The following is a 27362-nucleotide window of genomic DNA, read 5'->3' as shown; positions in this document are numbered from 1 at the left end:
GTGGGCCACAAAGTATTCAATAAAAGTGCTATCAAAACGTAAATCTCCACAAAGAGCAGAATTGATGCCTAGTAGGAAGCTTGCCACTGGTGGTTGGATAGGTGGAATAGGTCAGGTAAGGGACCACTACAACCATGATAGAGGGAAGTAGTCACTCTGTACCAGCAATAGGTGCTGAAAGTAGATAAAGTGACATGCATGTTACTTATATCAGTGGTGACTAAAACAAAAGAAAGGGAAAGAAAGAAAAAAGTATCTGCAATAGAAGCAGGCTGGAGTGGGGTGGGAAAGAAGCTGGGGACAGTGATAGAGGAGAGAGGACACTGGTGGAGGGACTGCTTCAATATCAGTCATGAATAACTTCATAAACTTCCATTTATATTGATTTAATAAAAAAAAGTGTAAACTTTCAGGCAGGAAGGGGATACACAATCTCCAAAGAAAAAGGCCCAAATAAAAGAGCCTTATATCAAATACCCATGGTTTAAGATGTGAAAAAATAAAAGGGCTCTTCTCCCACATCCAAGGGTCACTCTAGCCTGGATCATAACTTGTTAGAAAAACTATTTAGGCTAAAGTCTTAAGAGTTTATATCCATCTGGACAGAGAGTATGAGTTAGGTTCCCAAGGTCTTTTGCAGAGACATTTGGGAGCAAATCATCCTGTGAGCCTTTCTCTTTTAGATAGCACAAAGATTAATGCTCACAGTTCCAAATTACTTTGCACTTGCTTTATAGTCTTGCTGAAAAACATTGTTAGAAAGACTTGATTTAATTTAAATAATAACTTAATTTCTTTGCTCTGTATGAAATGATTTATAAAGCACTCTGCATATATAAACTCTCTTCTCCATTTCCTGCGAGCAGGAGAATTTCTATAATTCTCATTTGCCTTTTAAGCTAATTTTATTTTAAAATTTACTGTCTGAGGCCGGAGAGATAGCATAGTGATAGGGCTTTTGCCTTGCACATGTTAGACCCAGAACGGACTTGGGTTTGATTTCTGGCATTCCGTATGATCCCACGTGCCTGCCAGGAGTGATTTCTGAGTGCAGATTCAGCAGTAACCCCTGAGAACTACTGGGTGTGACCACCCAAAACAACCCTAAAAAACCTTACTGTCTTCATGTCTTTAATATTAACTTGTCTTATCTCATATTTAATCTATAAATTATGGAAATCTCTTATCTCTTCTACCACTTGGTACCCAAAAACTGGGAAATAAGATAAAATAACTGAAATGGAGTCAATAGATTCATTGATTGTTCAATTGTCTTTTTGGGAAGTACTGTAATTCAAGATGTGAAGCTATCTACTTAGGTTGGATTTACACTTAGTTCTGGGCACAGGCACCCCATATCTCAATTTGACTGTGTAGATCCTATTAGAGATGCCTATCTCATATGCTTAGTCTCTCCATGTAAGGCCAGAAGTGTGTATGCAGGGAGATGTGCACAGTATCTTCATTACCTGTAACTTCTTGCTAGTTCCTGGATTTCACTGGCAACCACCTAGAGTGGCTGGCTCCCTGATAAGTTTCAGAAAACTGTGCCCTGATCCTGAGCAATGTAAAAGAAGCTATTTTTTTTCCTTTTCCATCATATGACTGTAACCATATCTGTTCTCCTTGAATATGGACAATTCCTTGTTTCACCACATTGCAGTTTTTATCTTGCACACTTTAATTGATGCTTTGTTTTACTACATCATGGTAGTTTAGGATATAAACATTATTTTAATAGTTGAGTCATTTGTCATGGGTGAGTTAGATACACTACTCAGTGTATGGGATGGATGAATAAACAATGATTCTTGAGTACAGAGTCAGAAGTAAGCTCTGAGCATTTCTGGGTGTGAATCAATAACACTCAACCATCCCCCCAAATAGCCAGCCAATAGCTTCTCTTTTGTTCAAGTACAAGAACTACACCATGGAGTCTATATAAATAGTAGGTACACTTTAACTTTCAGTAGGTCAAAGTGACAGTTATTGCCCTTAGACAAACAATCAAGTCATCCTGAGACTTGGTGGTGTCTGGCAACTTTGAGAAATATGTTATTTTTTACTGAGGCATAAGTGTGGACACTGACTCGTAGTTAATAAATAATCAGATCCTTTGCCTTTGGTTAATAAGCAAGTCAATGTGCTGGAAGCCTAGGGGTGATGCAGTGAAAAGTTCTCTTTTATCACTTAAAATGACTTTTCCAAGTAAAGACCAATTTTTAAACCATGCCCATGAATTCTCAGGGGTTACTCCTGATTCTGCATTCAGGAATTAATCCTGGTAGGCTTTGGTGACCATATGGGGTGTCAAGGATCAAACTCAGGTCATCTTCAGGCAAGGTAGGGAACTGAATTAAAGGTTTATTTTCACTACCTTTAAGTGCTTCACAGAGGACCTTAACCATTAGAAATGAGTGAAAGAGTATGTAATGGAGAAGTTTAGTTATTAAACTTAGTTTTATTTTTTGTTTTTTGTTTTTGGGTCACATCCGGTAGCACTCAGGGTGCTACTCAGGGTGTCTCTATGCTCAGAAATCGCTCCTGGCAGGCTCAGGGGACCCTATGAGATGCCGGGATTCAAACCACCATCCTTCTGCATGCAAGGCTAATGCCTTACCTCCATGCTGTCTCTCTGGCCCCTAAACTTAGTTTAGCGTGTAGAAATAAACTAATTTTGGAGCGCTAGATAGATAGTATAGTGGGTAAGGTGCTTACCTTGCCCACTGCACATATGTGTTCAAGCCACAACATCTGATATGGTTATAAAGCATTACCAGGAGTGAATCCTGACTGCAGATCCAGGAGTACATCCTGATTACTGCTGGATTGCTCTCCTTTCCCAATGAAATCAATTTTCCATATGTGAAAAGAGATTTAGTGCTGTGACAAGTAAAGAACTTGTTGTAGGTAGTGGAAAAATAGAGGATTTTTAGTTGATTTTGTTTTCTTTTTGCGTTGGGGTCACATCCAGCATTACTTAAGGGATATTACTGGCTCTGTGCTTGAGAGTAATCTTTCATGGGCTCTGGGTACCATATGTCATTTCAAGGATCCAATCAGGTTGACTGTACATGAGGCAAATGTTTTAACTTCTGTGCTATGTCTCTGACCAAGGATACGGATTTTTTTTTTCACTTTTCCTAGGTAAAATTTTATTTCCATGTTTAGCTGCCTTGGAGATAAGAGAGAATCTGAGAAATATAAGTATCCAGTATTTTTAAGTTGTCCAGTCTATGATCTTGAGCTGAAACTCATTTAGAAAAAAATCTTTATAGAAACTTGGTTGCTTGAGATCTGGTAGATGATACTTAATGAGGTAGACTCCTCCTATAGTGCTCACTAGCATATTGCTTAGTACTCTAGTCATGAAAATTATGATTGTTCTAAGAATGCTCCATGCACAATATACCCCAGAAGCCTTTATTTAGCAAAATTTACCCTCACCAATGGTGATTTGCCTAGAAACTGCAAAGCGTTTCCCTCTGATTTGCTAACCTCATATTTTTTAAGTGCTCTGACCTATACCACAAGGGTCAGTTCTTCAACTGCAACCCATGGGTTGATCTCCAATATGTGTGTGTGTGTGTGTGTGTGTGTGTGTGTGTGTGTGTGACTGTGTATGTGGTAGACACCTCCATGTCAGTCTAAACTGTATTGTACATAATGCCTGTCTATGTTGTATATAGTCCCTATCATATATAACTCTTTCTTTCCCCCTCCTCTGCTTAACATCTTACAAATTCACTTCTATCCTTTCACCCTCAACACTGATCCATTATTTCATCCTATTTAACCTTCTTTACCCTCAGTTCACTTTTTTTTTTTGTTTTTGTATTTGGGTCACATCTGGCAGTGCTCAGGAGTTACTTCTGGCTCTATGCTCAGAAATCGCTCCTGGCATGCTGGGGGAACCATATAGGATGCAGGGATTCGAACCACCATCTTCTGCATGCAAAGCAAATGCCCTACCTCCATGCTATCTCTCCAGCCCCTCCCCTCAGTTCTTAATCCCTCAGGATCCAGACCTTTCCCCTGCCCCAACAAGCTGTCAGCCAGCTCCCAAAGTGAAAGGACAGCCTCCCAACTTGCCTTGTCTTGGCCAGAGTAGAAGCTGCCACCATCGCTCCTGCTGATTCATCTTAAGTGGTCCCTTTTATCTCACCTCCCATCACTGTAGACTGCTGCTTGCTACCAGATTCAGCTCCAAAGAGACCTTCAGCGGAGGACACTACATGATCCCTGATTTCTGCAAACCATTTCTAAGACTCCACAAGACCAGGACACAGTATTAAACTGTGCTCTAGATTTTATACCCTCCTCAGACTATTTCAAAAGACTTAAAGATGATATCTGTATTTCCTTTGTATATTTCTTTATATGCATTTCCTTAAAAGTTATAATTATTTGTTTATATTTCCATTTGTAGAGGTAGCTTTCCCCATACTTTTTTTTTTGGTTCTACTTACTAGAAAATTTAGTTGATAAGTCTCTCTTGAAATCTGAGTTCAGGTTAGAACCAAGTTATTGATTGTTTAACTTTTTATTTTTATCCCCATATGCACCAGTAGTATCATGTGGCATTGCTCCTTTTTTGCATAGGCACATTAAAATGGGGAAATCTTATCTGTAGAAAGAAGTTCTTATTTAATAGGGTTAGGACTCATAAATTTTATAGTGCAGGGATGCCTTTTACCCTGATCATTTGTCATAGTGATTTGACTTAAGCCTCAACTGATCAAACATCGGCAGTCCAACCCTAAACCTTGGATCCCATTCCTGGAACCAGCACAGTTTCCTGCACTAGCACCAGAAATGCAACTTCTACAAGGGGAGGCCCTAAAGCTGCCCTGACACCTACTTGCTTCCTGATGAGTAGGAAACAGCAACAACTTGCTTTCAGGGCAGGTTTCCCTGCCTCACCATTTAGTGGTGAGATGAAATCAGAAGACATTCTATGACAATCTGGTTTCAACATAAAATCTGTGCAAAAACCAAGATCTCCAGTAACAAAAAACTGATTACCACAACCATGATTGAGTAGAACTTTTCCTGGGACCTTGAATAAAAAACTTGGGATTGGACACTTAGAATGTTCGGAGCCAGAAATTGGTCTTCTGATAGGTTGCTTCACGGGTAGAAACACCCTGTGTGTTTCTTTTAGGTCAAGGGTATTTCCTTTCTAATTTCCTCCAACATTTGCTGTGCCTCTCCAACAAAGAAACAAAAAAGCTGCCAACCCTCCTTTTTTTAAAAAAATTATTTTTATCTTCTAGATAAGGGCTCCCACCTTTTTCATACAACTTGGGGCATGAATTACTTTGTTTTACTTCATAATTCTGCGTTTTTCTACAAATTGAGAAAAGAAAAAAATAAAGAGAGAGGATGGGGCTCAGGGACCAAATGATCTAAGGTCATTGGTGAAGAAAAAAAGGTCAGAACTAAATACCCAAGCCAACATCAATGACAATAGAATTAAGAGACCTAAACTATAACAATCTAAACATAAAATGGACCTGTTACACTGGCAGGTCAGGGTGGAGATATGGGATGCAGACAGGAACTTTGGTGGAGAGAGGTCAACACTGGTGGTGGGAATTGTCCTAATTCACTGTCACTATGCTTAAAATCCAACTATGAAGAACTTGTAATTCACAATGGTCTCAATAAAAAATTAAAAATAAGAAAAATATTATATATATTAAAACATTTAAAATTTAGTTAAAGAGGGGCCAGAGCAGTGATGCAAGTGGTAAGGTGTCTGCCTTGCCCATGCTAGCCTAGGACGGACTTCTGTTCGATCCCCCAGCATCCCATATGGTCTCCCAAGCCAGGAGCGATTTCTGAGAGTGTAGCCAGGAGTAATCCCTGAGCGTCAGTGGATGTGGCCCCCTCAAAAAAAAACACACACACACACACACACAAAACCAAAAATAATTTTTAGTTAAAGAACTATAATTTACAAAGTTATTGATAGTTGAGTTTTAAACATATAATATTTCAACACCAGTCCCATGACCAGTGTCAACTCCTACCACTAGTGTTTCCATACTCTGGCACCCCCTACTTTCCCCACACCCCATTTGCCTGCCACTTTGAGAGGCATATTACAAACTTTGGTGGTTGCAGCTTAGATCCCATGTTTTCAATATTGAGTCTATACTTGGGTTAATAGGTATAATTCTCTCTTCCATCATCATTATAACTGATCCCTGTTCCTTCATTATTTCCCTTTCTCTGTTTCTTTCTTCCATTTTGATTTATTTCCTTCTCTGTCCTTCCCCTTCCTAAGCTCTGTGGTCAATGGTGATCTAGGCAACCCCTTTATTACATAATATTTTTTTTCCGTTTTTTTATTAATTTTTTATTTTTAATTATGAAAACAAAGATGCAAAGAAAGAGAACAAGGTAAAGTTACAGTGGAAGGACAATCACCCATAACATAATTCTCAGAAGAAGTCCCCTTGCTGATACCTTAACTTTGAACTTTTAGCCAAAGAACATTAAGATAAGTAAAACAGAATCCATGTACAACTACTTTGTCCCTCAAGTCCCCAGATTGTAACACATTATAATATTTCTTAACAGCACACAAGGCAATCTAAAGCCATAAAACTTACATAACTCCTTAAACATTAGAGGCATAGTATTTTTTACATTTCCATGTACAATCATATTAGCTTAAGTTAACCTCATATTTTAAGTGTTTTTTTTTTAAGGATTAGAGTCAAAGGAGCACAGTAAAAATGGTGTTAGAGTGACAATTGTTGTTTGCATAGGCTCACCAAAATATAAGGGGCATGGAAAGGAATAACCTTGGACTAAATACAAAGAGACCCTACCCCTGAAGTTTCCTGGCATAAGACCAACTCTAGGCTCCAGGCAAGTTAGATCATCCAATCCAAGACATTGTCCGTAGTGCCAACACACTTTTCACACAGTCTCTGTTGTTGGTATCATGTTTCAGTATTAAAGATCCTGGAATCTGCATATCCTACATTGAAGTCAGGATGTGGAGCGTCCTCTCGTTTCACCTCACCATTAAAGGGCAATGCAGGAAGCCCTGTCCTGTAAGCAGGTCGTTGTTGTTAAGTCTTCTCAGTGTTAAGGGAAGTCTCTTTTGAGCAGGTCGATGTCTGAGTAGTGGTAGGTTCTTCCGTGGTAGAGGATTGCTTCCAGGTGATGTTATAGACAAAGCTGGATGTTTCGTGGATGGCTTCCCTGGTTCAGGGGTGAATGGAAAATGCCCTTTCTTCTGAGGCCTGTGCCAGGTCATTATGTCAATGTTCAGGGTGTAAGGTCCCTTTGCACTACAAGATTTGTGTATTCCAATCTCTATTAGATAGGATCTTATTTGTATGTATAGTATTTTCCCATTTAAATGTGCCTCTGCAAAAAAGGAGCAATGCCACATGGCGTTATTGGTGCATATAGGGGCCATAAGAACAAGTCCAACAATCCCCATGACATGGTTCAATCATAAGGATTAAACTGGGGGACTCTTTCACCAAAATTCCTTGTTGAACAGCTCATAAAGAGAAGATAAAAAGTGGTTAGAATCGTCACTGTATCAGAGAATATTTAGTAAGACTTATCGTTGTCAGAGAAAAAACACAAAATATTCTAAAGAAATACATGTCCATTTTATGTCTTTTGAAACAGTTTGGGGTTATTACACACAATGCAAGGCTTTAGTCTGTGATTAAGATTGTGCAATACTGAAGTTAAAAAGAGTAATGTGGATTGGTGATGTTTTGGGGGGAGAGAGTTAAGGAGTAAAAATGAGCTTTGTAGGGGTGTGGGAAAGGGCAGAATACAAAATGGACATTCTGGATACGCAAAACATAACATAAAGATAAGGAATACTCTTAATACATGCAGTGCGCGGGGGAACTAGCCGCCACACGGTTTTCCATATGCAGAGTGGTCAGAAATTGCCAGTGACAAACAGCGCAACCGAGCAAATCTCAGCACACCCCAAGTTAGGACCAACCATTTCTGGCCGCCTGGGCTGCCACCCCAGAAGGCCTGGAGGCCAAGGGCAGAAGGGGAAGGCTGGGGGCCTATCAAGGCTCCCAGCGCACCCAAGTTATGGAGAAGGCCTTCCACATGGGGTCTCCCCAACCGCATGCCGGCTAGAGCTAGCCTCCAGCTCAAGAGAATATCGAGAGCCGGAAGCCAGGATCTGCCCGCCCTAAACCCTGTGCCCTTCCCACCCCAGAGCTGGGGGAAGGACGGGGAAAGCTTGGGACCCCATCCAGGAGGGACCCCCCGACACCCACCTTGTCTGGCCGCCTGGGCTGCCACCCCAGAAGGTCTGGAGGCCAAGGGCAGAAGAGGGGAAGGCTGGGAGCCTATCAAGGCTCTCAGCGCACCCAAGTTAGGGAGAAGGCCTTCCACATGGGGTCTCCCCCAACTCCATGCCGGCTAGAGCTAGCCTCCAGCTCAAGAGAGGATCGAGAGAGCTATTACATAATATTTTCTCAAAGAATAGAAATTATTTTTAAATTTTTTTGGTTTTTGGGCCACACCCAACAGTACTCAGAGGTTACTTGTGGCTCTGTGCCCAGAAATCACTTTAGCCCCAGGATAGAAAATTTTTAAGTAAATTGGAAAACTGTAGATAAAATGGCTTAAAAAACTTATAATAAAAAATGTCTCACTTTCCTGTCTAGAGCTGTTCTGCCTAAATGTCACACCTCACATCTTTTTTTGTTTGTTTTTGGGTGACGCTCAGTGGCATAATATGAAGCCCAGGACAGAGGTACAGTGCCTGCCCTGGGCCAGAGTGCAATGAGCCCAGGACTGGGAAGCTGGGCCAGTGTTAGGCAGTCTTTCACAGAAATTTGCAGAAACTAGTCCCTGCCTATGAACATTAGGACTTACACTGTGATCTTGGTAGATCCAGGTAAGTGACCGTCAGTCTGGGCTTCTTACTCACCTTTTTTTTTTCCTCCTCTGAGCTTGTCAGTTTCCAGGCTGGCATGAACTCTGAGCTCCAAAAAACCTGCACCCATACTGCCATATATTCTATGACTTTAGGAGTCAAAGTGAAGCTTAGTATTGGGGGTGTGATATGTCCCTCTCCCTTCTTGACTCCTTGTCTGCGACGCCTTTCCAGAAAAGAAATTCTGACACTCTATGACCCTTTAGAGAAGAGATCTTGTCTCTCCCTTTCTCATCTGGGCCAGGGCTAGGAGGGTCCTGGGTTCCTGGGCAGCAGGAGAGACTGGTCTCTGGAGGAGTAGTGGGCCTTCTGAGCCCGGGCACACACTTTCAGACCTGTGACCATAACCCTGTATTCTATGCTCTGCTGTGTTTGTGTTTAAGGAGAAAATCTGAGCGTATTGATCACTGTGTGGTTATTCTCTCCTCCTCACTGCTCTTTTTTCCTCCCCAATTTCCTGTGACCAGAGACAAGTGTGAGCAAAGAGAGATGCATGGAGTGGGAAACTGACTTGTGAGTTCTGCCCATCCCAGTCCTGCTCTGGTTTCCCGGGGAACCCCTTATGCACTGGTTCCCCTCAACTGATATCCCAGCAAGGACAATGTCTGAGGGTCAGGGTTTCGTCCTCTCTTGAAACCAAGAACCGAGGCTCGCCCCCATCATCTCCTGATACAAATTTAACTCACCTTCCCCTTGGGGCACAGTTCTCCCTGTTACAGTGAGACTCAGAAACCCATTCCTGCCCAGGGCAGCTACACTGATAGTCTTACTACCCAAGTGTTCTGAGTTGTGATGTGGGCTTGTGAGGGTAGGCTGTGCACAAAGGGTGAGGGCACCATTTGCAGGTGACAGAGCTTGAGACAGGTCATCTGAGGGAGTGTGACCAGGAGACTCACTGTCTGTGCTTCTCTCAGCCCCTCTCTGCCAGTCAGAGCAGTTTCACTCCTGCCTGTGCCCCCACATCTTCCTCATTCCCTCCTGCACCTTCTCTGAGATTGCATACTCTCTCCTGTCCTCAGACCCTTTTACTAATACATTCCTTTATCAGAAAAGTTTTTGTAATTTTTTTTTCTTTGTTCTTGGGCCACACCCGGCAGTACTTACTCCTAGCTCTGCATTAAGAAATTACTCCTGGAAAGCTCAGAGGACCATCTGGGAGCTAGGGATAGATCTCAGGTTGGCTGTGTGCAGGCAAACACCCTGCAAACTGTAATATTGCTCTGGCCTGTAGAAAGTTTATTTTTATTTTTAATCACTCTGCCTTTTCCTCCAAATTCTCGAGATGCTGAGAGGAACTGTTGTCTCAGGGGTGTTTGTGTACTGAGCCAGATGGGAATCCCAGATGCTGGGGCTCACACAGAGTGATATTGGAACAAGGCTTGAATTCTCTTATTTTATTTATTTAAAATTTTTTAAAATCCTTGACCCGGAGAGATAGCACAGTGGCATTTGCCTTGTAAGCAGCCGATCCAGGACCAAAAGTGGTTGGTTCGAATCCCGGTGTCCCATATGGTCCCCCGTGCCTGCCAGGAGCTATTTCTGAGCAGACAGCCAGGAATAACCCCTGAGCAAGGCCGGGTGTGGCCCAAAAAACAAAACAAAAAAAAATTTAAAATCCGTTATTTTTTTGAACTTAGTTTATTCATGATCTCAAAGAGCCCCAAATCAGTGATGAACAGAAAGTTATGTAAGAGTGTGCTGACTCATGCGAACTGGGTGAGGCTCCCATGTATGTGTGCTGCAGGGAGTTTAGAGGAGCAAGAGAACTCGAGTGAGAGAGAGAGAGCGAGCGAGAGAGCAAGCGAGGGAGAGAGAAGGAGAAGAAGAGAGAAGGACAGAAGAGTAGGAGAAGCAGAGAGGTTGGTTGGGGAACCTTGAAAGTTATTGGGAATCTGACAAAACCTATTAGAACTGGGCTAAGTAGCACAGAGCCTTGCCCCTCAAACTTGAGTTACACCTCGTGTGGAGTCACATAACTGTTAAGAAGTTTATTTTAAAATAAATTTCTTTATGATTTGTAATCAATAAATGCTTGATGTGTATGCCTGGAGTTGTATAAAAATTTCTTAAGCTAATGGGGTCTTGAGTGGAAATAACTTAGGAAGATCTGGTACAGAGCATGGAAGGAGGACACAATTAACTACAGTTAATTAAACAGGATAACATTGGGAGCCCTTGTTATAGACACTGTAGGCTGGTTTACAAACCAATACCTCAGTGGTCAACATAGCTTTTACACACACAGACCTATTCTGATGTCCCCTGGAATTATATTTCTGACTTTTACAGGTCATGTGGCTATACCTGGTGGTCCTAGTAGGCTTGTACTACCTTGTGCGCTGGTATAAGGAGAGGCAGGTGGTTGACCAGCTGCAGGACAAGTACGTCTTCATCACGGGCTGTGACTCAGGCTTTGGGAACCTGCTGGCCAGGCAGCTAGACCTGAAGGGCTTGAGGGTGCTGGCTGCATGTCTGACAGAGAAGGGAGCTGAGAAGTTGAGGGCGCAGACTTCGGACAGGCTGGACACAGTGATCCTGGATGTCACGAAGACGGAGAGCATCGCTGCTGCCACCCAGTGGGTGAAGGATCACACAGGAGACAGAGGTATGCTGAGCTGTCTGCTTTTCTGTGTCTGTGTCTGGAGGTGGGGCACTGGGTGTGCTTCCTAGTCAAAACCCTGTTGCTTTCAGGACTTGAGTCCCACGAGCTCTCAGTCACCAGCTTCTGTGCCTTGTACAGTCCCTGGTCCCTGGGGTTCTGTGCTGCTGGGTTGATATGCGTCCTTTCAGAGCTCCTATCTTTGTCATGTCCTCTCTTAACAGATTGGTTTTCTCTTTTCTTTTCTTTTCTTTTTTTTTGGAGGGGGCCTTTAATATGGCACCATTTGGGTATGGAGACTTCTGGGACTGGGACCCAGCAGGCAAGTTAGGACTCTGTCTCCTCTTCTGGAATGTCATAGGCAATGATGTCAGTCATAGGCAATCCTCACCTGGGATGTTGGAGCACAAAGGTAGTTTTCTTTCCTTGATGCCACTGTTGGGGTCTGAACAGTCTGCACATTAAGGGTCTGAGAGGAAGATGTTGGAGTGTAAGTTTCACATGGAGCTTGGGTAAGTACTGGATTTGAACTTAAGTTCTTTACAATTCCTTACTAAAATTAAAAAATAATTATTTTTTGGGAGTAAGACTCAGTGATTTTTAGGGCTCTGCACTCAGAAATTATTTCTTCTTTTCTTTTTTTTTTAATAAAATCTTCATTTTATGACTGACCCCAACTAAAATTATATTTGTAATCATGGTGTTTAAATAAAGAAATTATTATTATTATTATTATTATTTTGGTTTTTGGTGTTTTGGGCCACACCCGGCGGTGCTCAGGGGTTACTCCTGGCTGTCTGCTCAGAAATAGCTCCTGGCAGGCACGGGGGACCTTATGGGACACCGGGATTCGAACCAACCACCTTTGGCCCTAGATCGGCTGCTTGCAAGGCAAATGCCACTGTGCTATCTCTCCGGGCCCTAGATAAAGAAATTATCAAGAAAAAGAAAAGAGGGCTGGCACGGTAGTGCTAGAGGTAAGGTGTCTGCCTTGCCAATGGTAATCTTGGACGAACCGCGGTTTGATCTGCTAGCGTCCCATATGGTCCCCCAAACCAGGAGCAACTTTTGAGTGCATAGCCAGGAGTAACTGCTGAGTGTCACCAGGTATTGCCCAAAAACCCCACAAAAAATAGAAAAGAAAAATCTTTAGACAATAGGAAGGAATAAAAACATCTTTATTTTAGCACCATAATTACAAGCATGATTGTAGTTGGGTTTTAATCATTAACAGAACACCCCCGTTCACTAGTGCAATATTCCCACCACCAGTGCCCCCTTCCTCCTTCCCCACCCCTGCCTGTATTAGAGATAGGCATTCTACTTCTCTCACTCATTAAAATTGTCATGATAGTTGTTAGTGTAGTTATTTCTCTAACTGCACCCATCACTCTTTATGGTGAGCTTCATATTGTGAGCTGGTCCTTCCAGCCCTCATCTCAGAAATTCCTTTTGATACTGCTTGGAGGACTATAGGAGATGCCAGGGATCAAAATGGGTTAGCCAAATGCAAGGCAAACATACACCTTACCTGTACTATCATTCCAGCTCCTCCCTCACTTACTCTGATACTACTCATGTCCCCCAAATGTCCTACAGACCAGGACAGATATCTTGGAATCTTCTGTACTTTCCTGAGTAAGATTGGGCTAACATGATAATACTGATGAGAGTAGAGCTTTTGCCTTGTAAGTGTCCAACCCAGGTTTCATCCATAGCATTCAGTAGGGTTATCCAAGCCTTGCTAGGAATGATCCCTGTGTGCAGAGCTAAGAGTAAGCCCAAGACATAGCAAGAGTTGTCAGCACCCACCCCACAAACACAGTAAAGCAAAACACAAACAAAATTTTTTCTGAGCAAAATCAAATCTGTTCAAAGTGTTGTTGTTTTTCTCCATCGTGTGTATCTTCCTGTTTTCCTACCTTCCTTATTCCTTCTCTCTGTCTTTTTGGGCAACTGTAGTTGTGTTGCACCCACTAATAAAGCTCTGAAGACACATAGAAATGCAGGGGAATATCTATAATGCTTCAGCCACAACATAGATTTATGAGACTCAAAGACTCAGGCCCAATTTGTCATTCAGGACTGACAGGGTTAAGCTTCAGTCCTGAGGATGGCCCATTCGTTTCTGTTCTGCCCATTTCCATGCAACCTATCAATGTCCTTGAGGGGGAAGTTTAGGTCTGGGGAACAAAGCTGTGATTTCTGGCAAGTCACAGAACACTGATATTTCCCAACCTCTGTGTTTAGGACTTTGGGGACTGGTGAACAATGCTGGCATTGTAGGGATCATTGGTCCCAACGAGTGGCAAACCAGACAGGATTTCATGAAAGTACTGGACGTGAACCTGCTGGGGGTGATTGATGTGACTCTGAATCTGCTGCCCCTGCTGAGGAAAGCCCAGGGCCGTGTGGTCAATGTCTCCAGCATGGCTGGTCGTGTGGCCATTGGTTCTGGTGGCTACAGCATCTCCAAGTTTGGCATTGAGTCCTTCTCTGACTCTCTCAGGTAAGGGAAAGGAGGCTCACCTGTGGGGCTCCTGCTGCTGTCTTCCAGGGATCATTTCTTGGGGGTCATTCCATCACCTACTTGAGACTCTTCCTTATCAGCCCTCTGATTTCTGAGTGTCACTTGTATTGAACTTTCTATGTTCTGGGTCCTGAATGAAAACCTGGCTTGTACCATATTCCTTCTATGGAAGAGGGCTCTCAGTAATGGGTCTAAAGTAGAACTAAACAGGGACATTTTAATTATGGACCCATGACTTCTTCTCCATGATATTTTCACTAAGGAGGCTGTGAGTTTGATTAGAACTTTTGACAGTGTTTGAGAGATATTCCTGGAGTACAGTTGATTGTGAGAAGGCAATTTCTTATTGACCGAACAATGCAAGAAACTCAAGAAAGGGGCAGGATCAGAAGCGATGTGTTCACCTCTCATGATGTTGGCCACTGATTTAGCTGTGGTGGTCTTATAGCCAGTTGCATAGCAGAGTATATTGGAGAGAGGCTCTAAGTTGAAAATGCTACTTGTTGTTCTACAAAGTATTGCAGGAAGGGTCCTAAGAGAGGGATATGATCAACCTAGAATAAGAGGGATTGATACTATGCTGCAGAGTTCATGGTAAAGATGAGAATGGGCCAGTCTATTATTAAAGGGAAGATTTGCAGTAGAATTGGATGAACTTTAGAGGAATGTGATTCCTGGAAGGAGTGATTCTTCTTGCTATGGCAGCAGAACCCATGACAGAAAATCAGATAAGAAAGTACTATTTTTTTATGGGGCCACACCCCTTTGATGCTCAGGGGTTACTCCTGGATAAGTGCTCAGAAATTGCCCCTGGCTTGGGGGGACCATATGGGATGCCGGGGAATCAAATCGCGGTCCTTCCTTGGCTAGCGCTTGCAAGGTAGACACCTTACCTCTAGCGCCACCTCACCAGCCCCAGGAAAGTACTATTTTGATTAGATTTTTGAATACAACAGACTTCAGAGCCTAGATGATTAATTTGAGAAATGAGCCTTTCCATGAGATGTTTCATATTTACCTTGTCCTTCCTATTTGCTGTTATTGGAAGACCAAGAACAGCACCATTGTTTGTTGTGCTTGCACACTTAGCTCTGATTGTGGTTCCATAAATACCAAAGTTAGTGATACAGGCAGAGTACACTCTAGGACAATTTTACCACAGGTTTAAAGTGCACAAAGGTATGTACTTTCCCAGTAGCTGCCTTCTCTGCCAAGAGCACTTTCTTAGAGAATAAACACGTAGATGATAGTTGATCAGGAATTGACAAGAGTAGAGGTAGAAAGGGACAGAATGTGGCTGTGGGAAAGATAAAATGAGAATGTTGGCTAATGGATGTGTCATAAGAAAAAGTGTAAGACTTTAGAGCTAATTTATATATATTAGATATTTGGGAAAATTGATAAGCCTTCTGTATGTAAAGATTATGTCATCATCACAGTTGTTCTTGCCAACACTTGTTGCTGCCAGGGTTCTCCACTTTCATCTTTTTTTAATTCAAGGCATTAAGATTAATCTCTGTCCTGTGTATTTGCAGAAGGGAATTATCCTTCTTTGGGGTGAAGGTGGTTGTGATTGAGCCTGGTGCTTTCAAGACTGGAATTAGTGACAGTTCGGTTACTGAGAGCCTCTGTATTGCATGGAATAAGGCCAGTGCAGAGGTCAAAGACATCTACGGGGAAAAGTTTCTGACAAACTGTAAGTGTTCACAGGATTTTGGGGAGGAAAGAAAATAATTCTTGAAAGTCTAGATCTTTCATTAGTCTTTTCTACAGTTTATGTCCATGCCCTCGTTAGAATCCCCACAAAAAATGGCCTGTACCATCCTTTTGTTAATGTAGTTATCGTAAGTAAGATAAGAATCCAGACCTTTCAATCCTTGGACCACTCTCATCAGATTAGGTAAAACTGGAGCTGGCATTAGGACTCTCCTGAATTTACAGCAACGTGGTGTAGATCAGTTTGTTCAAAAAGCTAGATTTGTCATACTTGTAAACAGTTATAGGTTGCATAGAGAATATAATTCCTAAAGAGCAGCCACAGTGGTCCTCATGATGAGAGTGTTTCTGTGTAAATCAGTGAGAAACTCTCAGAGGAAATTCATGTCAGTTATTAAAGATATGATTTTAGATTTGGTGCCTAGTATGCAACCTATCACAATATTATAATAAATTATTAATGAATTAATGTTTTCAGTAAGTAATGAAATAATATGAGAGATTGCAAATAAAATTTTATTTCAATGATTTGTCTTTCTGAACAGTTCTACAAAATTTTAAGTTATACAAGCCAAAGTTGGATCTGACATTGGTGACAGACTGCATGGAACATGCTCTGACCTCCCGTCACCCTCGCACACGATACTCAGCTGGCTGGGATGCCAAATTGACCATTATCCCCCTGAGCTACATGCCCACCTTTCTGGTGGATGCTCTCTTTAAATCGAAAACTGTAAGGCCTGCCAAGGCCATTTGAAGCCTAGATGAAGTGCATCATAGGATAGGGTTGTGTGTCATGTGAGAAAATAGAGGCATCAAGAGGGAAATAGATTGGATAGAGAAGGATTTCTTTCTTTCTTTTTTTTTTTTTTTTTTTTTTTTGGGCCTCACCCATTTGATGCTCATGGGTTACTTTTGGCTAAGCGCTCAGAAATTGCCCCTGGCTTGGGGGACCATATGGGACACTGGGAAATCAAACCGCGGTCCTTCCTTGGCTAGCCCTTGCAAGGCAGATACCTTACCTCTAGCGCCACCTCGACGGCGAGAAGGATTTCTTGTCTGCAGGAAACCAATACATTTCTTTCTTTGCCCTCCTTCAGTTCCTCAGTGGGATATACAAGATTCTACAATATTAGAAAACTCCACATTTTGTCTCTGAAGAACAGAGGCCCACTAATGCACACCTACTACTTGTTCTTTGAGTGCCCAGTAAAGCCTCTGAGCATCATGGTTTTCATCCTTGAAGGCAATCCCCATTTAGACGCATATGTGTTGCTTACGGGGACTCAGCCATAGCTAATATATAGTGCCTGCTTCCTGTGTTTTGGCCCTGGGCAAGACTGAAAATGGATGGATGTGTTTGGAAAATAAGATTATTTTGCACTGAAAATGACTGTTGGTGGTATTGAAGGTTTGGTATACTCTCCATTCTGACCCATAAGCCTCAGGTGTCTAATTGTGGGAAACTGTCATCCAGAAGGCTCTGAATTCCTGGCACTAAACAGTGTCTAAAAAGTCAATAGACACACTAAACAAAGAGCAGGTTTTAAGAGAATCATTATAATGTCCAAAGTATTCAATACAATGATTATTTCAGAGTAATCTTTATGATTAGCTGAGAGATAGATTTTGTTTCATCTGAAAATGGTATTTGAACTATTTTTCTAATATACTAGATATTGCAAAGTTTAATCTAAAGTAATCATAGAAAATCCACAGAGATTTGTATGTTGTCTTTTTGTTTTTTTGGGTTATACCCAGTGAAAATCATGGATAATTCCTAGGGCATGAGAGAGACATTTGAGATTGAACTATAGTTGACTACATTCAATGTAAAAGCCTTAACACCTTTAATATCTCATGGATGCTATAAATCATATGTCAAACCAAGTCTTACTTGCCTTCGGATGTGGTCTGGCAACAATTATACATGTATTGATGTTTTAGATAAGCTTTTAAATTTAATTTAATTTAATTTACAATAGTAAACCAATGTTAAGTCACTGGGAAATGATTACTGCTTCTGATCATCAGACTTTTTAAGCACTACTGCTTAAAGAATCCATTTTTCAGCTTTTGTGAATATTATATTTTAAGCAGAAAATATACAACTCTCTGCATATCATGTTTTATTTTGTTTACTCGAAAGTTCTTGGGTTCTTCTCAGAAGTGTGATGTTTTTTAATTTTTAATTATGAGAACAATGATGCAAAGAGGACAAGGTAAAGTTACAGTGGAAGGACAATCACCCATAAAAAGAATTCTCAGAAGAAATCCCCTTGAAAACACCTAAATATTGAACTTACAGTCAAAGAACATTAAGAAAAATAAGGCAAAACCCATGTACAATTACTTTGTTTACAGTCCCCAGATTGTAGTACATTATAACATTTCTTTTTACTTTTCTTTTCTTTTCTTTTCTTTTCTTTTCTTTCTTTTTTCTTTTCTTTTTTTTTTTTTTTTTTTTTTTTTTTTGGTTTTTGGGCACACCTGGCAGTGCTCAGGGGTTACTCTTGGCTGTCTGCTCAGAAATAGCTCCTGGCAGGCACAGGGGACCATATGGGACACCGGGATTCGAACCAACCACCTTTGGTCCTGGATCGGCTGCTTGCAAGGCAAATGCTGCTGTGCTATCTCTCCAGGCCCACATTATAACATTTCTTAGCAGTATACAAAGCAATCTAAAGCCATGAAATTTATGTGACTCCTTAAACATTGAAGGCATAGTATTTTTTTATATTTTCATGCACATGCATATTGGTTTAAGTTAACGTCAAAAGTTTAAGAGTTTTTTTTTAAGGGTTAGAGTCAAAGGAGCACAGTAAAAACGGTGTTAGAGTGGCAAATATTGTTTGCATAGGCCCACCAAAATATGGGGGTCATGGAAAGGAAAAGCCTTGGTCTAAATACAAGGAGACCCTACCCCTGAAGTTTCCTGGCATAAGACCAACTCTACGCTCCAGGCAAACTAGTTTGTTCAATCCAAGTCATAGTCTGTAGTGCCAATACAGTTTTATTTTTTCACGCAGTCCTATTGTTGGCATCAGGTTTCTGTATTAAAGATCCTAGAATCTGCACATTCTACATTGAAGTCAGGCTGGTGTGGAGTATCCTCTAGTTTCACCTCACAATTAAGGGGCAATACAGAAAGCCCAGTCCAGTAAGCAGGTCATTGTTGTTGTTAAGTCTTCTCAGTGTTAAGGGAAGTCTCTTGAGTAGGTCGATGTCAGAGCAGTGGTAGGGTCTTCCCTGGTAGAGGATTGCCTCCAGGTGATGTTATAGACAATCTTGGATGTTTTGTAGATGTTTTCCCTAGATCAGGGGTGAACAGAGAATGCCCATTCTTCTGAGGCCTGTGCCAGGTCATTATGTCAATGTTCAGGGTGTAAGGTCCCATTGCACTACAAGATTTGTGTGTTCCCATCTCTATGAGATAAGAACTAATTTCTATGAATAGTATTTTTTCATTTTAATGTGCCTAAGCAAACAAGAAATAAAGCCACGTGGCATTATAGGAGTATATGGGGGCGTAAGAACACGTCCAACAATACCCATGACTTGGTTCAAACATAAGCATTGAACTGAGGGACTCTTTCACCAAATTCCCTATTGAACAGTTCACAAAGAGAAGAAAAGATAAAAAAAAAAAGGGAAATTATATGTGTATAAGAAAATATTCAGCAAGAGTTATAGCCATCAAAGAAAACACACATAAAATGTTGAAAAGACATATGTGTACATTCTATGCCTTTTGGAATAGTTGGGAGGGTGTTAACTCCAGGGCACTACTATGGTCTATGACTTAGGATTCTATAATACTTAAGTTCAAAAGGGTAAATGTGAAGTAATGATGCTAGGGGGTGAGAGAGTTAAGAGAAAAATGATCTTTTGTAGGGGTGTACGAAAAGGCAGAGTACAAAGTGGACATTCTGCATACACAAAAATATAATTCAATGATAGTGAGACTATTAGTGTATCTTGTGTGCACAGGGGCACTAGCCCCGGCGCGGTTTTGAAAATAAAGACTGGTAAGAGATTACCAGTGACTGCTTTAGTGCAACCCACAGGTAAAGCCTAGGGTAACCTTCAAGCTCCGCTGAGGGACCCACCTCGCTGGCTTGCCCAGGCATGTGGCCCGGGGAAGCCCTGGAGAGCTGGAGCAAGCTGGTAGAGGGGTGATGGGGTCACCCAAGTCCCGCACCCTCCCCCAGGCCTGGTTAAGAAGGCCTCTGGCATGGCAGAGGCCTGCTGAACCCCATGAGTGTGATCTTTATTATGTTTCAGTTGAATGATTTTTAGAGAATAGGAGGAGAGGAAGTGAGAGGGGTTAGGGAGATGAATTAGTGGTTACATACTTTGCATGCACTGGAACAAATTAGAGTCCAAACAGTTATATACCCTCAAGTACCATCTGGTGTAGCCATGGTAGACACTGACAATTAAAGGCCCTGGCATTGAATAATTTGACCTAGTTAGTAATGGAGCATCACTGTGAGTAGTGCTGGTTTCCCTAAGCACTTCATACGAGGTGTCACCTAAAATAAGATGAGTGACAAGAGGCCACAGGACAGGAGTCTCTCCCATTAAAGGGCAGAAACGGAGGCGGGTACAGATGGCGCCACAACGTGAGTGTTTTTCATCCCACGTGTTCATCCCGTCGGCTGGAGGCAGGCGAATCCAGGAGCTAACGCGGTAATACGTCGGTAAACCCCCATCAGGGGTGGGTAAGCTCCCATCAGGAGTGACGCAGTGTAATAGTCAGCCTTTCTTAGTGTGCACACATTTATTTTTGTGCCGACCTATCGTCCCACAATTGGCTTTGGGACTCCTGTGCTTTTTACTATGGGCAGCCCCCTCAAGCACAGAAGCCAAATTCATTGCTTAATATTCAGTCTGAATTAAAACGCAGACATATAGAAGTTACCAAAAAACGTATTTGTAATTTCTTAATGTTTTAATCATAATGTTTGCCAAAAATCTAGTGTTCTGGGCTCCCTCTCATCTCTGTTTCCTTCCTCCTCTGATCCTTCATCTTCACTTCTGCCGCTAACAGTCAGCCACTTCCCTAACCTTGCCTCCAGCTTTTCTGTCGCTGCAAAACAAAAAACTGCCTTTAAAAATCTCCCTGGCGTTTCTCGTACCCTGCCGTAGCCTGCCTCAGCTCGTCCTTGCTCTGCCAAAGTTTTTACTCCCCTCCTTAGCCGGCAATTGCTACAAAGCAAAGTCTTTAATTAAAAAAGCCTCACAGCTGTTTCAAGCCGTGTGACCCCAGCCCCTTACACGCTCTCCTGCTTGAAATCTATTGGGGGCGGCGCTGTCTCCCCCGCTGAAAAGCTGAACTCTTGCAAAGTTAACTTTTTCTCCACAGTAAAATCTTTCCTTCCAGCAAGCAAGCACAGATTCTAATCTCTGAGCTCATCGCTGGCTTCACCTTAAAGGGACAGCGCCCATTTTCCAAATCCCAGCTTAAACCCAGTTCCACACGTGGCAACAAACTTTTGCTACTCCCCCCCCCCCCCTCTTGGCCATGCGGCCGCTTCAGCAAAATTCAGCGAGCAGGGCGAAAACCTCCCATCCCTTACTATACAAATGCCTATCTTCCCTCAGGCTGCTATAATTGTCTCTCTGGTGCTACAAATGTTCCTTTTTCCTGAGTTGGAATGCCTAAGTTGAAATGTTTTTCTAAATATAAAGGCCACAGTTGGTAAAATTAAATGTGTTACAAAATGTCATAAATATAAAGTTTGTAAAGTGGTTCAGGTCATGGGCATTTTTTTAATAGTTTAAGCTCCTTAATCTGCGTTTAAATAACATTTTGTAACATTTTTAACTTTGTTTTTGAGAAATAATCTGTAAATATAACACAGGTGTCTTTCTTACCTCTGCATTGAAAAAAAAAAAAAAGAGCAAAACTCCTTTGTTAAAATTACTGCACATGTTTAGAAAGTTAATTTTTTTTTTTTTTTTTTTTTTTTTGGTTTTTTGGGCCACACCCGGTAATGCTCAGGGGTTACTCCTGGCTGTCTGCTCAGAAATAGCTCCTGGCAGGTACAGGGGACCTTATGGGACACCGGGATTCGAACCAACCTCCTTTGGTCCTGGATCGGCAGCTTGCAAGGCAAACGCCGCTGTGCTATCTCTCCGGGCCCGAAAGTTAATTTTTTTAAGAACTAAAATAATACAAGTGAGCAAAATAAGTTGGTCAGCTTTCCTTAACAATAATGTGTAAACATTCCAAAACTCTAAGCTAAGCCTAAGCTCTTTTGAATGCATATAAATATAGCAAAATAGCATTGCCATTTGAAAAACTTAAACCAAATAATCTAAACCTTAAAAGTGGTTAGACAGTTCAAATAGTGGCATAAAAGCCATTTCAATAACAAAAACAATATAATAACTAATTAAATAAATTTGTTCATAAATTATTGTTCATAAACTTAAACCTTAAGTAGCTTTCTTTCTTTTCTTAATTTCAAGCTTAATTTTAAACTCAAAGGTAAGTACAAATAATTTTGCATTTTCCAAGTTTAATCTTAAGTTGTCTCTGTTCATGTTGTGCTTAGCCCTTTTTAAAATAATATTGTTAATTAGTATCATAAAAGTAACTAAATTTTATAAGCAAATTAACAAGTATTAAAAATAATTTTGGTCTTAAGCTCTAGGTGTGTAAATGCATCAAATGTCTTTAACTATATTTTATAATGTCTAAACATTTTGTTAATTTGGTATCTAATGTTTTTTACAAATTATTCACTTAAAGTCTTCAAAGTAAAAACAGTTGTTTTTTAAAGTCAGTTTTTTATACCTTTAATAATCATAGTTCATACTCTTGTGTTTAATCATAAAAATTTTAACACTTTATTACAGCTGTCTTACTATTCTACTGTAAAACCAATTTATAACAAACCTGTTCATTTTCAGCAAATAATATCATACTTCAGAGTGAAAACTTCTTCTACAGTGCTCCCCTAACCATTTCACTTAACAAAATTTTTTAACTGCTTACATTTTACTTCATGTTTTAAACTTCAAATTAAAATTGTTTTAAAAATGTTTTGTGTTAAAGCTAAACCTTAAAATTTATTTTCAGCAGTTCCACTCCAGCTACGTTAACAATTTTTTTACAAACATGCCGGCTAAATATTTAAAAGCGCTTGTTAATTTTTCTAATGCAAATTTTGAATAAATCCTCTTGTCTGTTCATGTGTGTGTGTTATGCGTGAAAGTGGCCACAATGTTGTGTTTCGTGTTGTTTGTTCTGTCTGTCTATTTGTTATTTTTGCATTTCATATAAATACAATTTTTAAGGTCTTATCCATTTTTAAAATTTCAATTAATTTTTTTAACCTGCTTAGTCTGGTCATCTAACAAACTGTGAAATCCTGCTAAAAAATCCTGTGCTAAGCTAGCTTTGTTCTATCAGCATGGCAGAAACAGTAGGGGATGGTAAACCCCAAAAATTTCTCAAATGGCCATCAGGAATAATTTTTCCCTGGAGAATTTTTGAACTTTGCAATCCCCAGTTTTTCTGCTATGTGTAGTTAAGGCCAATAGAATAAGGCCAAATGTGGCTAGAAATAGAAGCATCTAGCTTTAAAATAATAACTAATAAGTTTAAGAAAAATCATTTAAGTTCAGTTTATAGGTTTTTAAACAATTGGCTATTATTAATTATAAAATTTTTCAAAATGCTAAAGTCTGGCAAAAGTCAGAAGGCATTCCTGTGGCATTCAAAAATAATCATTTTACCTCCTGCCAAGTTGTTTTCTTATAAACCTCCTACAGTTTCCTGCAGTCCTATCTTCACCCACTTCAAAAGAGCCTGTCACCCCTCCCGCCAGCCCACCATTCCTGCCGAACCAGTTTCTGGCTGACTCCACCTTTCACAATGCTGAAATTGGTACTCTGCCTGGCTGTCCTTGATGCCCACTGCCACCAACCACCCCCTTCGCACCAAGTCTTCATTAATTTGTTTGCTCCACTTCACTCTCCCTTGCAAGACGATGACAACACCTCTGGTTCCTTCTCTTCACCCTTTGCTGCCCATGCTGTCCTCCGGACCCCCCCTCCTCTTCTCAGCTCATCCTTGTCATGATCAACGCTTCCGCCCTCCGCCCAGATGCAAACGCCTTCGGTACCTGCTATTCACCCACCTCAAACCTCATCCTACAGCTGGTCAACGTCTCCACCATCACCGACCCTGCCTGCTTTGGCAACCTCCTGCCTGTCTCTAACCCCTTCGCTCTGCGATCCAGCCCCAAGCCTCACTTCAGCATCACCTTGGAACAGATGATGAAATTTATACTTTGCCTTTTGGTACCCAATATGATTCCCCCTATTGAAAATTGTAATCAAATTCTTGTCATTAATTCCTCCTTTTAGTTCATAATTGCCCCCAATTTAACGTTTCTTGCCTGTTTTACTGGTTTATCTCCCCACATTGTTTCACATTTGTTTTTTCAGTCCTAGAACTACTGTGTTTTAGTTGTTTTAATGCCTAAATTAACTGTTACACCTAAAACTAATTTATTACCCCTTAAAAATAACTCTGTGTCTCTCTCCCTCCGCAGAAAATAGCCAGTTACTGCTCTTACCCTTGCCTTATTAATGGGCCTGGATATTATTGGTGCTGGCACAATAATTTATTCATTAATTCATACTCTAAAATCTGTCAATGCCTTAAGTATAACTGTTGTTAATAATGTTTACAAACTTAAACTAAGTTTACAACACTTAAAGCACATTGTTAAATCCCTAGCAAAGATAGTGCAGCAAAACCACCATGCTTTAATTTGGTTTCCTTTTTTTTGAAGAAAGGAGGAATCTGTGTAGCCCTTAAAGAAGAATGTTGTGTTTTTAAGGATGAAACAGGTTTAGTTAGAGACAGCATTCAACGTATAAATGATGATTTAGTAAATAGACAAAAAGATTTAGAGCAGAGTGAGAGCTGGTACAAAAATTGATTTTCTACCACTCCATGGATAACTACAGTGCTCCCAGCTTTTTTGGGACCCTTCATTGGCTTCATGTTGCTAGTTTCTTTTGGTCCTTGGGCTTTTCGCAAACTCACCACCTTCGTGAAGAATCAAGTGGATGAAGCAACCAGAAAGGACTCAAAAGTTTTATACCAACAACTATGCACCTCAGAAGACCAGCTAATGCCTGACATCTCCCCTCCTGCCAACTTTCCGCCACTTAAGTTTGAAGTAATCGAGGAGCTGGCGCATAGACCTCAATCTGTGCGCTCGCGCCTTGCCAAGCTTTGGAAACGACTGACTCAAGGGTAGCAGATGCGGTGACTGGAAGCCCCACACCTCTTCACCCAGTGTGGCCAGTCCACCGAGGCACATCTGTCCTTTCCATTTTGTATACTAAACAGGGGGAGATGTGAGCGACCGAGCACCCACATGTTTAATGGAACTCTGAATGGATTTTTCACCGCTGCCTGATTCAAGCCAAAAGTTTGCTTAGCCCTGAGTCAAAAGAACCCTGCAAATAAATTTAGCTCACCACAGAGAATCTAGCTTAACTAGATTCCTTAAATCTTTCCATGGAACCTGTTTTTTGTAACTGCTCTCAAGCATAGTTATAGATAGGTTTTTGTAAGGTTTAAATTGTAATCCTTATTTGCTTGCACAAAAGAAAGATCTATTAACTATTTGTTTAAGGATTTGCTTCCCCTCCCCCCATCCTGCCAGGTTTCTCCTTATCCTTCCCGCCATCAAAATGTGTCTGCTCCCATTGGTTAAAAATCGTTGTACCTGTACAAATCTGATTGGTTTAAGTTTCAATCCTATGTTTTTGCTCCTCCCACTAAGCAGGCTATAAAAACTCTGCTTGTTCTCTCAATAAACCTCTTGACAGGAATTCAGCTTGAGCTTTTTATTATTAACTTCTATGGCTTAATTTTCTAGGTGTTCACAAAAGAGCTTAACACTTGCGAATTATTTGTATTCGCCTTCTACCTTCTGTCCTGGTTGAGAGAAAGCTGCTGGCCGGAGTCTCTCCCATTAAAGGGCAGAAACGGAGGCGGGTACAGGGAGGTAAATAGGATGATGACCCTGTAGTGCTGCCTGTGTCCTCTTTCCTGGACCTGCTCATTTTTGTTTCCTCCATGATAGAGGAGAGGGCTTTAGCATAGCTAATTGCATGATATTTGAGAGGAAAATTTGCTGAAAAAGATTTAATCTAACTGTAGAGACTGTAATATGTGAAAAAGAGGGACTTAAGAGCAGGTCAGTGTACGTATGACCCCCAATGAATTTGCTGCCTTTTAGTATAAGCAAATGGAATTCTAATGAATGAACTGAGAGATTTTGAAATATTCCCTGGGAAATGAATTGTTACCTGGGACCTTCAGCAAGAACCTCAGCCCTGAAACACTTCATTTTTAGCCTAATGAGGCCTATCTTACACTTATGACCATCAGAATTATAAATAACCAATAGTTGTTGTTTAAAGAGTAAAAGATAGGGGCCGGGCGGTGGTGCTAAAGGTAAGGTGCCTGCCTTGCCTGCGCTAGCCTTGGACGGACCGCGGTTCGATCCCCCGGTGTCCCATATGGTCCCCCGAGCCAGGAGCAACTTCTCAGCACATAGCCAGGAGTAACCCCTGAGTGTTACTGGGTGTGGCCCAAAAACCAAAAAAAAAAAAAAAAAAAAAAAAAGAGTAAAAGATTATGATTACTCAGTATGACAACAATGAAATAACAATCAGGAAGAGGCAGATAGTATAGTCACATCCAGTAAGGAGTAATTTTCTATAGTATAGGTATTTTTATAATTATGCAATCTAGAAATTTGTGTAGAGATGGCAGTACTCTGTCTAGAGTAAGTCCAAACTCTGATTCCCTGTGTACGTACTTACTTTTAGTAAATTTTTATGTTACTTAGAAATTACTGTGGCCAGAGAGATAGCACAACAATAGGACTTTTACCTTGCACGTTGCAGACCCAGGAAGTACCTAGGTTGGATTCCCAGCATCCTATCTAGTTCCTCAAGCCAGGAGCAGTTTCTGAACACAAAGCCAGGTGTAACCCCTGAGCACCGCTGGGTGTGGCCCCCCCCAAAAACAAAACGAAACAAAACAAAGAAAGTATGCTCTCTTTAGGTTGCCTTAATTCACTTTATTTAACTGTGTAAATTTTGATTTAATAAACTAACTTATGTTATTTAATTCTGACTTGTTCTCAAATTCTTTTACCCAACAAACTAAAAAAAATGAATTTCTGGGGCAATGTTAACAGCTTTGGTTCGGACCAGGTTTTTTCTGCAAGAGTAAGATGGAAAAATTAGAGTTAAAGAAAAGAAAGATATCTCTGTGGTGAGAGGCCACAATCATGCCAATCAATCAATTAATCAGTCACACCACAGAGATTGGCATACATCACAAAGAATGAGAACGAGCAGTGCTGGTGGGGATGTGGAGGGAAAGGAACTCCTATTCACTGCTGGTGGGAATGCTGTCTAGTCCAACCTTGGTGAAAAGCGATATGGAGATTTCTCCAAAAGCTGGATGTTGAGCTTCCATACGATCCAGGTATGCCACACCTAGGGATATACCCTAGCAA

General features: G+C 41.1%; 1 protein-coding gene and 1 pseudogene across 1 annotated transcript in view; both read left to right on the top strand.

The window, feature by feature from the left end:
- Positions 1-8854: 8854 nt before the first annotated feature.
- LOC126022985 (retinol dehydrogenase 16-like) overlaps positions 8855-27362 on the top strand; it is a 45152-nt gene continuing 26644 nt past the window's right edge. Inside the window, exon 1 of the mRNA XM_049784025.1 lies at positions 8855-8908. The gene's annotated coding sequence lies outside the window, so the exon portion shown is untranslated. The remainder of the gene's footprint in view (positions 8909-27362) is intronic.
- LOC126023060 (retinol dehydrogenase 16-like) lies at positions 11240-16639 on the top strand (annotated as a pseudogene).

Source organism: Suncus etruscus, chromosome 11 (genome assembly GCF_024139225.1).
Source record: "Suncus etruscus isolate mSunEtr1 chromosome 11, mSunEtr1.pri.cur, whole genome shotgun sequence".
NCBI lineage: Eukaryota > Metazoa > Chordata > Mammalia > Eulipotyphla > Soricidae > Suncus > Suncus etruscus.
The sequence above is the reverse complement of the archived record's forward strand: the minus strand, read 5'-3'. Positions and strand labels throughout refer to the sequence as shown.